Source organism: Phyllobates terribilis, unplaced genomic scaffold, assembly GCF_046119375.1.
Source record: "Phyllobates terribilis strain yellow unplaced genomic scaffold, ASM4611937v1 Scaffold_1__5_contigs__length_1240528914, whole genome shotgun sequence".
Taxonomy (NCBI): domain Eukaryota; kingdom Metazoa; phylum Chordata; class Amphibia; order Anura; family Dendrobatidae; genus Phyllobates; species Phyllobates terribilis.
The window spans coordinates 975,682,265-975,697,953 of record NW_027362761.1 but is presented as its reverse complement, the minus strand read 5'-3'; the positions used below and the strand labels follow the sequence as shown (position 1 = coordinate 975,697,953).

The 15,689-nt window shown below is 47.8% G+C and overlaps 3 long non-coding RNA genes across 3 annotated transcripts in view; 2 read left to right on the top strand and 1 right to left on the bottom strand.

Annotated features, from left to right (window-relative positions):
- The window catches only part of LOC141156695 (uncharacterized), a 467,223-nt gene that overhangs the window by 288,589 nt on the left and 162,945 nt on the right, over window positions 1-15,689 (top strand). The gene's annotated exons all lie outside the window — the stretch shown is intronic.
- Window positions 3,666-4,186, bottom strand: LOC141172186 (uncharacterized). The gene is made up of 2 exons (XR_012252433.1): window positions 4,060-4,186; window positions 3,666-3,785 (listed from the first exon to the last, which is right to left on the bottom strand). It is a non-coding gene; the product is annotated as an uncharacterized lncRNA (long non-coding RNA).
- On the top strand, window positions 4,693-5,928 carry LOC141172181 (uncharacterized). The gene is made up of 3 exons (XR_012252431.1): window positions 4,693-5,673; window positions 5,753-5,790; window positions 5,865-5,928. It is a non-coding gene; the product is annotated as an uncharacterized lncRNA (long non-coding RNA).

Below are 15,689 nucleotides of genomic sequence, written 5' to 3'. Positions count from 1 at the left end.
ACGTGGAGGTCCCAGTGGAATAAAAAGACAATATCAATGCCCCTTAGAAGAGACGCGGAGGTCACAGTAGCTTAACAAGACCGTTTTAATGCCCCTTGGAAGAGAAGTGGAGTTCAGAGTGCTTTAACAAGACTGTTTTAATGCCCCTTGGAAGAGACGTGGAGGTCCCAGTGGAATAAAATGACAATATCAATGCCCCTTGGAAGAGACGTGGAGGTCACAGTAGCTTAACAAGATGGATTTATTGCCCCTTGGAAGAGACGTGGAGGTCACAGTAGCTTAACAAGACGGTTTTAATGCCCCTTGGAAGAGATGTGGAGTTCAGAGTGGTTTAACAAGACTGTTTTAATGCCCCTTGGAAGAGATGTGTTCAGAGTGGTTTAACAAGACGGTTTTAATGCCCCTTGGAAGAGACGTGGAGGTCCCAGAGGAATAGAAAGACAATATCAATGCTCCTTGGAAGAGACGTGGAGGTCACAGTAGCTTAACAAGATGGTTTTAATGCCCCTTGGAAGAGACGTGAAGGTCACAGTAGCTTAATAAGATGTTTTTAATGCTCCTTGGAAGAGACGTGGCGTTCAATGTGGTTTAACAAGATGGTTTTAATGCCCCTTGGAAGAGACGTGGAGGTCCCAGTGGAATAAAAAGACAATATCAATGCCCCTTGGAAGAGTGGTGGAGGTCCCAGTGGAATAAAAAGACAATATCAATGCCCCTTGGAAGAGTGGTGGAGGTCACAGTGGAATAAAAAGACAATATCAATGCCCCTTGGAAGAGTGGTGGAGGTCGGAGTGGAATAAAAAGACAATATCATTGCCCCTTGGAAGAGACGTGGAGGTCACAGTAGCTTAACAAGATGGTTTTAATGCCCCTTGGAAGAGACTTGGAGGTCACGGAAGCTTAACAAGACGGTTTTAATACCCCTTGGAAGAGAAGTGGAGTTCAAAGTGGTTTAACAAGACGGTTTTAATGCCCCTTGGAAGAGACGTGGAGGTCCCAGTGGAATAAAAAGACAATATCAATGCCCCTTAGAAGAGACGCGGAGGTCACAGTAGCTTAACAAGACGGTTTTAATGCCCTTTGGAAGAGAAGTGGAGGTCACAGTAGCTTAACAAGATGGTTTTAATGCCCCTTGGAAGAGACGTGGAGTTCAATGTAGTTTAACAAGATGGTTTTAATGCCCCTTGGAAGAGACGTGGAGGTCCCAGTGGAATAAAAAGACAATATCAATGCCCCTTGGAAGAGTGGTGGAGGTTACAGTGGAATAAAAAGACAATATCAATGACCCTTGGAAGAGTGGTGGAGGTCGCAGTGAAATAAAAAAACAATATCAATGCCCCTTGGAAGAGTGGTGGAGGTCGCAGTGGAATAAAAAGACAATATCAATGACCCTTGGAAGAGACGTGGAGGTCACAGTAGCTTAACAAGACGATTTTAATGCCCCTTACAAGAGCCATGCAGTACAGCATATTAAAAACATTATTCCCATTATTGGGGAGTGGGTCTCCCATAGTCTTTGCCTTTGCCTTCCAAGCAAAAGCTGCCAAAAATTAGGACGGATGAACTTGCAATGCCCCTTACAAGAGCCATGCAGTACAGCATATTAAAAACATTATTCCCATTATTGGGGAGTGGGTCTCCCATATTCTTTGCCTATGCCTTCCAAGCAAAAGCTGCCAAAAATTAGGATGGAGGAGCTTGCAATGCCCCTTACAAGAGACATGCAGCACAGCATATTATAAACATTATTCCCATTATTGGGGAGTGGGTCTCCCATTGTCTTTGCCTATGCCTTCCAAGCAAAAGCTCCCCAAAATTAGGACGGATTAACTTGCAATGCCCCTTCAAGAGCCATGCAGTACAGCATATTAAAAACATTATTCCCATTATTGGGGAGTGGGTCTCCCATAGTCTTTGCCTTTGCCTTCCAAGCAAAAGCTGCCAAAAAATTAGGACGGAGGAACTTGCAATGCCCTTTACAAGAGCCATGCAGTACAGCATATTACAAACATAAGTCCCATTATTGGGGAGTGGGTCTCCCATAGTCTTTGCCTATGCCTTCCAAGCAAAAGCTGCCAAAAATTAGGACAGAGGAACATGCAATGCCCCTTACAAGAGCCATGCAGTACAGCATATTAAAAACATTATTCCCATTAGTGGGGAGTGGGTCTCCCATAGTCTTTGCCTATGCCTTCCAAGCAAAAGCTGCCAAAAATTAGGACAGAGGAACATGCAATGCCCCTTACAAGAGCCATGCAGTACAGCATATTAAAAACATTATTCCCATTATTGGGGAGTTGGTCTCCCATAGTCTTTGCCTGTGCCTTCCAAGCAAAAGCTGCCAAAAATTAGGATGGAGGAACTTGCAATGCTGGCAACACAGACCACGGTCACCCTGGTGGTATAGTGTTGGCGGAGGCTGAGGGTAAGGAGAAGAGCAAAAAACAGCCGAAATGAGGAAGCATATACCCATCTGTGGGTGTGAAGCAGTGCATGGGAATACACCTCCCGAAATAACACAGTGGATTTGACTTTATGTTACTCTGCTGTCATTTGGTGGTGATGAGAAGTCTGGCCCAATCCAGCCCTTGTTCATATTTATAAGGGTCAGCTTGTCAGCATTGTCAGTTGACAGGTGAGTGCGCTTATCAGTTATAATTCCCCCAGCGGCACTAAAAACATGCTCCGATAACACGCTAGCGGCAGGGCAGGGCAGGACCTCCAAGGCGCAGAGAGCGAGTTCATTCCAAGTGTCCAGCTTGGATACCCAATAATTAAAAGGTACAGAGGAATCACGGAGGACGCTGGTACGGTCAGCAAGGTACTCCCTCAGCATCTTCCCAAATTTTGCACTCCTTGTGAGAGTACCACGCGCCTCAGGGCCTGTGCGATGGGAGGGGCTGGGAAAATTCTCTCAGAACTTTGACAGTGTTCCCCTGCCTCTGATGGATTGGAGTTGTGTCTCTCTCACCTGTAGTCCTTGGTTGTCCAACGAACTGTGACCTCTGCCGCCAGCGTTTTCAGATGGGAATTTTTTTAATAGTTCCGCAACAGGGGCCTTCTGGTACTGCCCCATTTTTGTAGACCTGTCCGCCTCAGGAATAAGAGATATAAAGTTCTCCATGTAGCGTGGGTCTAGAAGTGTCACCAACCAGTAATGACTGTCACCCAAAATTTTGAGAACTCGAGGGTCATGGGAAAGGCAGCGTAACATAACCTCAGCCATGCATGCCAGACTGCTAACAGGCAAGACTTCCGTGTCCTGACCAAGAGGACAAGTGACCATGCTCTCCTCCTCCTCCCCCCTGCCCTCAGGCCACCCTCGCTGAACCGACGGTATGACAGTTGTGCAGGTAGTACCGTCTACAGCGCATGATACCTGCTCCTGTTCTTCCTCCTCCTCCTCCTCTCCCTCATTGTCCCCCAATGCACGTTGGGATGAGATGAGGCTGGACTGTGTGTAATCGCCCTCTACAGCTTCTTGATCCATCTCATCATACTCTGGCTGCAATGCCTCCTCTTTAATTCTCTGCAGAGAGCGATGCAAAAGACAGACAAGTGGGATGCTGATGCTAATGATGGCGTCATCGCCACTCACCATCTTGGTGGACTCCTCAAAGTTTGTCAGGATGGTACATATGCATAGAAATAAGTTGATCGCACACTCTCTGGAATTTGCTTTATTGGTGTAAATTTATTTACACAGGAAAAGAATATACAATGGTGACACTAAATGGCGACAGTAAGACGTTTCGGCCACCCAGGCCTTATTCATTAAGTCGCTACTGCAAAAAAGACAAATAGCACGATGAGAATACAGAAAACATAAAAAATAAAGAAATAGTCCTATCAAAGGGAATACATTTTTAAGGATACCTAATTTTGGGTAGGTTAGTATAAGAATAGATAGTATAGGTAAACAGAAGATAGTGGGGGAGGGAGGTGGGGGTGTTTACAGTTATGCAAACAATTAGTGAAAACAGTAAAAACATTCATAGGCAGTCATGGAGTACCAGGGGGAGCCCAGATGTTAAGTACAGGAGTAGGGGTTTTCCTTACTTGTATCTGGTTAAGATAATGGGACAAAGGAAGACACCATAGTATACAGGTGGAGAGTCCAATTTGAAGCTGTAATGATGAGGGGATACGTGTCAGTGTCATCAAGTACTGGAATGCGTACATAATATCATGAATAGAGATACCTTCACATTGGTACTAGGGTTCATCTGCCCGTGGAGAGCTGCAATAGAAGTAGTGACTATTACACATGATGTCAGTAATGGAGGAATGAGAGCTTTTTGGCTGGAATGAGTAAATACCTGTGGATCCTGCGTCATGGACGTCTCATAGGTGGGGTTCCCACGTGTGGTGGCTGCGGAGGGTGTATGAGCGGCGTTCCCACGCTGTGCTGTGGGCAATGTGGGGGCCTGCCTTCCTTTTGTATGCAGCGTCGCGCACTTCCGGAAGTGCGTCATAGAGGGGGCGTGTCCCGGAAGTGACGAGTCACGATCACGTGACGGAAGCTGCCATTCATCTCCATGGTAATAGTAAACCATGCACTAAGTGGTGGGCAGTACCATAGAGGGGGAGGTGTGACTGTAATATAGTGTTGGATGTATACTAAGTAGTGATGCGTCGCAGTGGGTCACGTGGGGAAGTCTAGCACAGGTAGTCATAGTGATGGTAAACAATTGCTGTCTGTGTAAGTCTTTTGAAATGAAAATAATGTTAACGCGGGCTATTGTAGTTAGGATGGACCAGGGGGAGGTTAATTAAACAGGCATAAGGTAAAGTACGCATAGGGATGAAGTATGATGTTATACTTTAGGATAGTGTAGGACCCCAAAGGGGGTCAAGAGCATTGTGTAGGGATAAACGGTTAAGAGAGTTTTTTTATATTGAAGGGTCAGGGTGGACACGTGTAAATGAGGGGAAGAGTCGTCACTGTATACTGGGGTGCAGTTAACTCACCTAATAGGTTAGTATGGTTCAGTGGGTCTGTAAAGGAAGGAAAACAGTTAGTAAATCCAGTCTATTTCCCTGTTGAGTCCCTTAGGAGAGAGGGTTTGTAAAGTATATATCCAGTAGGATTCCCGTTGTTTTAGAAGACTAATGTGGTTACCCCCTCGTCTAGGTCTGGCTACGTGTTCAATGACCTGGAAGCGGAGCTGAGCCACAGTGTGTTTAGCTTTTGAGAAGTGGTCAGGTAATGGAAGCCAGTTTTTGCCACACTGGATGTGGCTAACTACAATAGCCCTCGTTAACATTATTTTCATTTCAAAAGACTTACACAGACAGCAATTGTTTACCATCACTATGACTACCTGTGCTAGACTTCCCCACGTGACCCACTGCGACGCATCACTACTTAGTATATACCCAACACTATACTACAGTCACACCTCCCCCTCTATGGTACTGCCCACCACTTAGTGCATGGTTTACTATTACCATGGAGATGAATGGAAGCTTCCGTCACGTGATCGTGACTCGTCACTTCCGGGACACGCCCCCTCTATGACGCACTTCCGGCAGCGCGCGACGCTGCATACAAAAGGAAGGCAGGCCCCCACATTGCCCACAGCACAGCGTGGGAACGCCGCTCATACACCCTCCGCAGCCACCACACTTGGGAACCCCACCTATGAGACGTCGATGAGGCAGGATCCACAGGTATTTACTCATTCCAGCTAAAAAGCTCTCATTCCTCCATTACTGACATCATGTGTAATAGTCACTACCTCTATTGCAGCTCTCCACGGGCAGATGAACCCTAGTACCAATGTGAAGGTATCTCTATTCATGATATTATGTACGCATTCCAGTACTTGATGACACTGACACGTATCCCCTCATCATTACAGCTTCAAATTGGACTCTCCACCTGTATACTCTGGTGTCTTCCTTTGTCCCATTATCTTAACCAGATACAAGTAAGGAAAACCCCTACCCCTGTACTTAACATCTGGGCTCCCCCTGGTACTCCATGACTGCCTATTAATGTTTTTACTGTTTTCACTAATTGTTTGCATAACTGTAAACACCCCCCCTCCCCTCCTTCCCCTACCTCCCTCCCCCACTATCTTCTGTTTACCTATACTATCTATTCTTATACTAACCTACCCAATATTAGGTATCCTTAAAAATGTATTCCCTTTGATAGGACTATTTCTTTATTTTTTATGTTTTCTGTATTCTCATCATGCTATTTGTCTTTTTTGCAGTAGCGACTTAATGAATAAGGCCTGGGTGGCCGAAACGTCTTACTGTCGCCATTTATTGTCACCATTGTATATTCTTTTCCTGTGTGAATAAATTTACACCAAAAAAGCAAATTCCAGAGAGTGTGCGATCAACTTATTTCTATGCAATTTACGAACACTACCAGTCCATTGCATCTGCACCTCGATTATACTAGACAGTGTGCACGCTAATTTTCTACCTACAGGATAGTACATATGTCAGACATCCAGGTTCACTCCTGAGGTCTTATGTGTGGAGTCTGACCTGAATATCGACGGCTTTGTTGCAGCTGGTACTCAACAACTGCTCTCTTCTGCTCACAAATCCTTTGCAACATGTGGAGGGTAGAGTTCCAACGTGTGGGGACATCACACACCAGTCGCTGTGCCGGAAGCTGCAAACGCTGCTGCAACACAGCAAGGGCGGCGGAAGCTGTAGCCGACTTCCGAAAATGAGCTGACAGGTGGTGTACTTTGACGAGCAGATCTGGCAACTCTGGGTACGATTTAAGAAACCGCTGAACCACAAGGTTAAGCACATGAGCCAGGCATGGTACGTGTGTGATGTCGCCTTGCCTCAGAGCCGCCACCAGGTTACGGCCATTGTCACACACGACCATGCCTGGATGTAGGTTCAGCGGTCTCAGCCACAGATCTGCCTGCTCTTTCACAGCTGTCCACAACTCACAAGCAGTGTGAGGTTTATCACCTAAGCTTATGAGTTTCAGCACAGCCTGTTGCTGCTTGGCTGAGGCAGTTCTGCAGTGCTTCCAGCTTGTAACTGATGTGGTAATATCTGAGATGGAGGCTGAACATGAGGAGGAGGAGGAGGATGATGCGCAGGAGCTGTACACTGTGGGGGCAACTCTGACTGACATAGGGCCCGCAATCCTCGGTGTGGGGAGGATGTGTTCCGTCCCAAGGTCCGTCTGGGTCCCGGCTTCCACTATGTTTACCCAGTGTGCCATCAGGGAGATGTACCGTCCCTGGCCACAAGCACTTGTCCACGTGTCCGTTGTCAGGTGGACTCTCCCAGTAACTGCGTTGTTGAGGGCACGGCAGATGTTTTGGGACACGTGCATGTGTAGTGCGGGGATGGCACACCGGGCAAAATAGTGTCGGCTGGGGACAGAGTACCGAGGGACGGCCACCGCCATAAGGTTGCGGAAGGATTCCGTCTCCACCAGCCTAAAAGGCAGCATTTCCAATGCAAGCAGTCGTGAAATGTGCGAATTTAGGACTGTGGCCTTTGGGGCGTTGGCTGCGAATTTCCGCTTTCGTTCAAAGGTATGGGATATGGACAATTGAACGCTGCGGTGGGACGTGGACGTGGATGCTGTTTCTTGAGAAACTGCCATAACAAGTGAAGACTGAGAGAAGGGGGCATCTTTGCATGCAGTATGGACAGGGGATTGCCTTGAACACACAACAGGGGGTTCTCTTACACGCACAACAGCGGAAGAAGCAGTGGTGACACCCGCTGACACTGGTCGTGGACCCTGGGGTTCGCCCCACAGAGTCGGGTGCTTTGCTGACATGTGCCTGATCATGCTGGTGGTGGTCAGACTGGTAGTTTTGTCACCCCTGCTGATGCTGGCCTGGTAGGTGGTACAAATGGCCTTTTTGGGGTTATCAGCAGAGTCTTTAAACAAATTCCAGACTCTGGAAGACCTACCGGTTGTACTAGCAACGTCCCTCGTGTTGGTGTAATGGGGAACGGTTGCCTGTCTTCTGTCTGCGGCCACCACACGGCTTCTTCTTGCCTGTTGGGGTACTCTGCCTCCCTCCCCCTGTGTGCTGCTGGCCTCGCTCTGCGTGTCCTCCTGCCACGTTGGGTCATTTACTAGATCATCCACCTCCTCTTCCACTTCCGCACCACGGTCCTCCTCCTCACTTCGTGGCAATTGTGTCTCGTCATCGTCCACCTCTTGTGACAAATTGCCAGCGTTGCCTTCCTGTGGCCGTGGCTGTTCAAATATTTGGCCATCGCTACATGGGATCTCCTCTTCCACCACTTCAAGCGGAGCAGGAAAGGGGCACAAATATGGAAATGGACCAGTGAACAGCTCTTCAGAGTGTCCAACTGTGGGATCAGTTGCTGTCTGACGACACTCGGCATGGTGGGAGGAAGGAGCATCAGGGTGAGGAGGAGTATGCAGTCGAGACTCACGGCTACTAACACTTGACCGTGTGGAAGACAGAACAGAGGTGGTGGTACCCAGGTAACTGGAAGTATTATCTGCTATCCAATTAATAACCTGTTCACACTGATCAGTTCGCAATAGTGGTGCTGTTGTGTGCTTCTCTAGTAATTCGGTCAAGAACTGGGAGCGAGAAGATGTGGCTGTTGGTTGTGGCACATTTTCACCTTGGCCATGGCCCCATTCTCTGCATGCACCATCACCAGAACTTCCAGTTCCACGTCCCTTGCCACGCGCGTTGCCCATTGTAAATGAAGTAAAATAGCTTACACTCGCACTATCCATGGCAAAAGGGTAATAAAAAGGAGATTTGAACTGTGGAAGAGGAAAAACACAGTTCTAGTTCTCTGGCCTACACCAGACTCTTTTAAAGAGATATATTGGTGTCTGAACAGTCAGCGAGACACTGAAAATGGTTTTTTTTATGCAAAAAAGTGGATAACACAGAGATTTGAACCGTGGAACTGCAAAGTCACAGTTATAATTTCCTGGTGTATACCAGACTTGTTAAAATAGATATATTCGTGGCTGAACAGTCAACGACACACACCAACAGTTTTTTTTTATGGGAAAAAAGGCAAGCAGGTTGATAACACCCAGATTTGAACTGTGGAAGAGTAAAAGCACAGTTCTAGTTCTCTGACCTACGCCAGACTCTTTTAAACAGATATATTGGTGTCTAAACAGTCAGCGAGACACTGAAAATGTTTTTTTTTTTATGCAAAAAAGACAAAGAAGTGGATAATACAGAGATTTGAACCGTGGAACTGCAAAACCACAGTTATAATTTCCTGGTGTATACCAGACTTGTTAAAATAGATATATTGGTGTCTGAACAGTCAGCGAGACACTCAAACAGGATTTAGATGAAAAAAAAAGGATTTTTTCCTGGCCCCTGAGACCTGGGGATAAGTCTTGCAATTTGACCAACAGGAGCACACAGGACTGTAATGCAGTGTTTGTTGGTATAACCACTGCATCTCCTATACTGCCTGCCTGCCTGATATCTAGGATGGATATTAGTCCTGAGAAGGACTGTTTGCATGATTTGGCTGGCTTTAGAGACCCTACACTAACTATTTCGCAGTATAAATCTCTCCCTAGCTCAGCAGCACTGACCCTACACTGTCTGATCCGAAGCAACTATGTCCAAGATGGCGGCGCCCGGTTTTAAATACTCGAGGTGATGCTGTGCGGCCATCCAATCACTGTAATGCCCACAAACAACATGGCTGTGGCATTACAGTGACTGGCTGGCAATCCTTGCATGTTCATTGGCTCTGTAAAGAGCGCCAAACGTGCAGGCCGGAGACCCGAGCTCCCGCCCGAGTAACCCAGAAATGCTCGGTGCTCGCCGAACATCCCGAGTAGTGAGATGCTCGGGCGAGTACCGAGCAGTGTTGAGCATGCTCGCTCAACACTAGTCATAAGCCATCTTGTCATTTTGTGTTGTTGAAATTCAGCTGTATGCAGAGTAAAAAAAATCTATTTTTTGTGTGACTAACTGTAACATCCCTGGCGGCGTGTTTGCATAGTGCACCACCTCCCACTATGCAAGACCGCAATCTTACCTGTCAGTCCAGCCTGCTAATCTTGCTCCAGTTCTTGCTGTGTGCATGCCTCTTGACTGACTGCTTAGGGCGGCGGCACACCCCTAATGCGTCTCCAGCCTATTGATGTGAGTCACTGATATTTAAACTCCCTCCACCCAGTAGGAGGTGCCTGTACCTGGTACTTCGCCCACTTCATCCAGTAAGCTTGGCAAAGTGTACATCGAAGCAGTGATTACCCCTGAGTCTCTGCACCCTTCAAACCAGGCAGAGGACCTCCAGTTGTCTCCTGAATTCCCCGGGGTGCTACCTGATAAACGGAGAGAGACTTTCCTACACCCGGTACCTGGTACACCGCCCACTTCATCCAGTAAGCTTGGCAAAGTGTACATCGAAGCAGTGATTACCCCCGAGTCTCTGCACCCCTCCAACCAGGCGGAGGACCTCCAGTTGTCTCCTGAATTCCCCGGGGTGCTACCTGTTAAACGGAGAGAGACTTTCCTACACCCGGTACCTGGTACGCCGCCCACTTCATCCAGTAAGCTTGGCAAAATGTACTTCGAAGCTGTGGTTACCCCCCGATTCTCTGCACCCCTCCAACCAGGCGGAGGACCTCCAGTTGTCTCCTGAATCCACCAGGGTGCTACCTGATAACAAACGGAGAGAGACTTTCCTGTGTGCTGTTGCTGGTACTTCACCCACTTCATCTGTTGCGGAGGATGGCTTGATAGGAGGAAGCATCCTAGTCACCAAGATGATGAGATCAGTTTCGTTTCCTCTAATGGACAGAAGAGGTAATCCTCTTGAAGAGAAGGATTGGCCTCCAAATTCTATGCAGAAGAGCCTTGCAGGCTTGAAGAAGAGGGGGCGTAAAGGGGGGGGGGGGTACTGTAACATCCCTGGTGGCGTGCTTGCATAGTGCACCACCTCCCACTATGCAAGACCGCAATCTTACCTGTCAGTCCAGCCTGCTAATCTTCCTCCAGTTCATGCTGTGTGCATGCCTCTTGACTGACTGTTTAGGGCGGCGGCCCGGTTACTTCCTGATTCTTATAGCTGCTGTGGGCGCACCCCTAATGCGTCTCCAGCCTATTGCTGTGAGTCACTGATATTTAAACCCCCTCCACCCAGTAGGAGGTGCCTGAGCAACACCTTCACTCAGTTTGTCTTTGCAACTGTATTACCAGGTCCTGTCCTGTTATCTTTGACTTCTAGTCTGTTTCCGCCACTCTCGGGGCAGCATTCCCAGACCAGTTATCTCTGACTTCTAGTCAGTTTCCGCTACTCTGGGGGCTGTATTCCCAGGCCTGTTACCTGTGACTTATAATCTGTTTCCGCCACTCTGGGGGCTGTATTCCCAGGTTCATTTTTGTATCTCATTGCAGTAGCAGTTCCTGTCTGAACTGTATCCTAGCCTGTTACCTGTTTATCTCTATGTCCGTACCTTCCCTTTTCCTGCAGTATCTGAACCTGCACCTTACTCCAACTCGTTGTTTCTGTACTTGTGTTTGTGAGTTTTGTGTCCACTCGCTACGTCATAGTAAGTACCTTGTGTGTATCTGGTTCTGCTTGTCCCTTTTCCCTTCCTCCGTATCTTCCTGTATTTTCCAGTCTGTTCCATGTGAACAGAGCCCTGTCCTCTCTGCCTGCATCTTCAGCCCTGTTCTGCTCTGTCTTGCCCACTGCTCCGGCGGTTTCTCTCTGCTCTGACTTGCCCACCGTTCCGGCAGTTTCTCTCTGCTCTGCCTTGTTCACCGCACCTGTGGTTTCGCTCCGCTGTCTTGCTCACAGCTCCGGCGGTTTCTCTCTGCTCCGACTTACCCACAGCTCCGGCGGTTTCTCTCTGCTCCGACTTACCCACCGCTCCGGCGGTTTCTCTCCGCTCTGACTTACTCACCGCACCAGCAGTTCCTCTCTGCTCTGCCTTGTCCTCATTTTACTCTGCTTGTCTACCGCATCTGCAGCTCTGTACCTGTCTCCCAGTCTGTACTGGACCCTATCCAGCCTGTGCTCCAACCTGCTAGTACCTCCCTGTCTGCACTCCAGCCATGCTTGCCAGAATCTCCCTGTCTGCACTCCAGCAGTGCTTGCCAGTATCTCCCTGTCTGCACTCCAGCTGTGCTTGCCAGTGCCCACCTGTCTGCATACCAGCCGTGCTTGCCAGTGCCCACCTGTCTGCATACCAGCCGGGCTTGCCAGTGCCCACCTGTCTGCATACCAGCTGTACTGCCAGTACCCACCTGTCTGCATATCAGCCATACTTGCCAATACCCACCTGCCTGTATGCAGTCCACTTGAGGAAGGCACGCAGCGCCGAAACGCGCATCGGGGATACACACACGGAGTGTGCTCTGCTCTCTTCTCTCCCCCTTACAGAGGTAAAAATGTCCTTTAACTTATATCCATATCTTTATATTGTAGGGAGAGGACATGTGACTATTTGCTCATGGTGATTATGCTGCTTTTTTATTAAACATTGTCTATATGCATACTTGATTTATATAGCGCAACATCCTGTCCACCTTACTTTAGTTTTAAATAACGGACACTCTCCATGTTATTGTCACACTCTGTGTGATGTCTTGCTTGTTTTTTATGTTTTTACGCTATTGTGCATCGATTTTTGTTGTTATATGTGTATGTATGTGTATCTATTGTCTCCCCAGACTTTCTGTTGCCTGATATTCAATAAAGGTTTTCTATTATTGGGCTATTATCGTTGTTTTGTGCTTTGCACTCCTTCTTTCTGCCTGAATGCCAGTCTAATCTGCCTGTTCCTGCATTCCCCGGTGTGGGTCAACAACTGTGACCGGGGTCTGACCTGGAGTCGCACCTGGTACCTCTGCTCGGCTCCTCCTTGGTCCACGGAGTCGACTAAGCCACCGTGCGACCTTGGTCGGATCGGGTTGATACTTAGTTACGCCCCTCCAGGCACTCCTCGGTTCATGGTATAGTGGGATCACTAATCAAGCTCACGCCAGTCAGTCCGGGCGCGAGCGTAACGCTAACGTTATACAGCAAGCCATATCTCACCTTATCATATAGTGACGCTGAAATTCAACTGTATGCAGAGCTGTTGCAGAGTAAAAAAAATAAAAAAATTTCACTTCTTAACGTGATACAGCAATCCATATCTCACCTTTTCATTTTGTGGCGGTGAAATTCAACTGTATGCAGAGCTCATGAAGAGTAAAAAAATCTATTTTGTTCTGTGACAAACGTGATACAGCACGCTAGATCTGAGTTTGAAATTGTTTGAAGCATTTCTTGTATGTTATACAGGCCTCATCCACACACAAAAAAAATATGTTCTTCTGTTACTAACGTTCTGAGTTTTAAATTGTTTGGAGCATATCTCCTATTTTATACAGGCCTCATGCACACTAAACAAATATTTTATTCTGTTACTAACATGATACAGTAGGGGACATCTCATCTTGTCATTTAGTGCCGCTGAAATTCAGTTGTGTGCAGAGCTGTTGCAGAGTAAAAAAAAGTTTTCAGTTGCTAACATGATACAGCAAGCCATATTTCACCTTGTCATTTAGTGCCACTGAAATTCAGGTTTTTGCATAGCTGGTGCAGAGTAAAAAACCTAGTTTTTGGTTGCTAATTGCGTGCTCCTCCCACACTATCTGAGCAACATGAGTGGAAAAAAGCGAGGTCGTGGTGGAAGGGGGAATAGGCTTGGTGTTCAAGGTACATGTGGCTTAGCTCGTAATGTTAGTGAAAGCACCAGTGAACCAACACCGTCACGTCCAATCCAAAGACAACTGACAACTTCTGTTACTGGACGGGCTACTCTACTCCCTTTCTTTGCCAGCCACACAGCAGTATGCCTTTCTAATGAGGGCCAGAAAGAGCATGTGCTCCAGTGGATGGCAAGCGCTGCTGCAAGTGGTCTCTCCCCTCTTCCTCCACCTCAACATCACACACAGTACAGTCCACAGAGGTGGGACCCCAATTACCCTTGATTCCCCCCACGTCACAACTGTCCAACCGCCAAACTGACTGGGAACCACATTTTTTTTAGGTTGGATTCGGGGAGGACGAAGTTGGGTCCAAGCAGCTTCCAGTGTCTTGGAATCGCCAAGGCTTGCAGAACAAACCTCTGTATTTCACACTTCCTCCACTGCTTATGCCCCCTACAACTCTTCTAGGGGCTCCACCTGCACAATCAACCTCTGCTTTAATGAGACAAGCGTTCCAACAGTGCAGAGCAAATCCACACCACCTTCATACTCGTGCTACACAGCCAGGGCTCACTGCAATCAGGCAGTCTTAAAATTAATATGCCTTGGAGATCGCAGTCATACATCTGAAGAGTTGTGGACAACTATCCATGCCGAGTTTGAGCAATAACTGTCTCTGCTGAACCTGGAGCCAGGGAAGGCAGTGTGCGATAACGGTGTGAACCTGATGGCGGTTCTTTACCAAGGCAAGCTCACACACGTGCCTTACATGGCTCACGTCCTCAACCTGGTGGTACAGCGATTTCTCCACCACTATCCCGGCCTGGATGAGCTGCTGCAGAAAGCAAGGAAGCTGTGTGCTCACTTCTACTGTTCGCACCCCTCAGGTCATCGACTTGCATCGATACACAGGTCTTTGTCCATGCCTGATCCAGTTGCAAAGTGCATATAGTGATTTGTTATCTATAGATGCGTGTGTTGGTGTCCACAGCACCCTCTCACCCCAATGCGCGTTTTGCCTCTCTTCTTCCGGGGGTGTGTTTGTTGAGGCTAGACGCTGATTTAACTGAGTTTCAGATACACTTTGTAATATGGGCAGATGTCTTTATAGTTTGGACTGGTGCCCTTTGTTCTGGAGGCTTGTTTAACTCACACTGATGGCACCTTCAACAGGCTTCTTCCACTGTCTGTCGCAGCTGAGGCCAGTACACTAATCATTGCAACCATCGGAAAGTCTTTCAATGCCGAAATGGGCTCCCCATTCATTAGCTTCCTTTGCCAGACTCATTGCCATTTCTTCAGAGATCATCACTTGCCAGGTGACATCCATCTCCCGAGGCAGCTGAATGCTTCTGCACAGCATACCAGTCTTCATGACAAGTCGTTCCCATTCCCTATCTGCAACGTACTAGCTGATAGAGACACTCTTAACTGCCCCAAGGTAACCCCCTTCCTCAGGTACGCAAGTTCAGGATTGGACTGCTGGAGATAAATCCACTCATCCTTTGGGTGTCCCATGGCCTGGGCGGGTTTATGTTCTCCCTCTTTTTCTTCAGCAGCCACCACAGCGGCTGCGAAACGAGTGAAATTCGGGATCTCGTCACCTTCTAGATCTTCATATGTTTCTCCTGTTGGACTTATTGGAGTGACTCGAGACATAGGCATGGGTAGTCTGAGCAGTTGAGTGATACACAATTCTGTATTGGTGCTTGGACATTCTGGGAATCCAACATTTTTCCATCGCACCTAACTTTTCATTTTCGAGATGAGCTAGGGGATTGTTATCGGTTCTCACCTGAACCTCCGACCCTGACAGATACTCAGCAAACTTTTCAGCCATTGCCCAGACTAGCACAAGCAGCTCTAACTTGAATGAACTGTACTTATCAGGGCTCCTTTTGGTTTCGCTCAGTGACCGACTAGCATGTGCAATCACCCGTTCTTTGCCTTCTTAAAATTGCGCTAATACTGCTCCTAAGTAGTGATGAGCGAGCATGCTCTCTA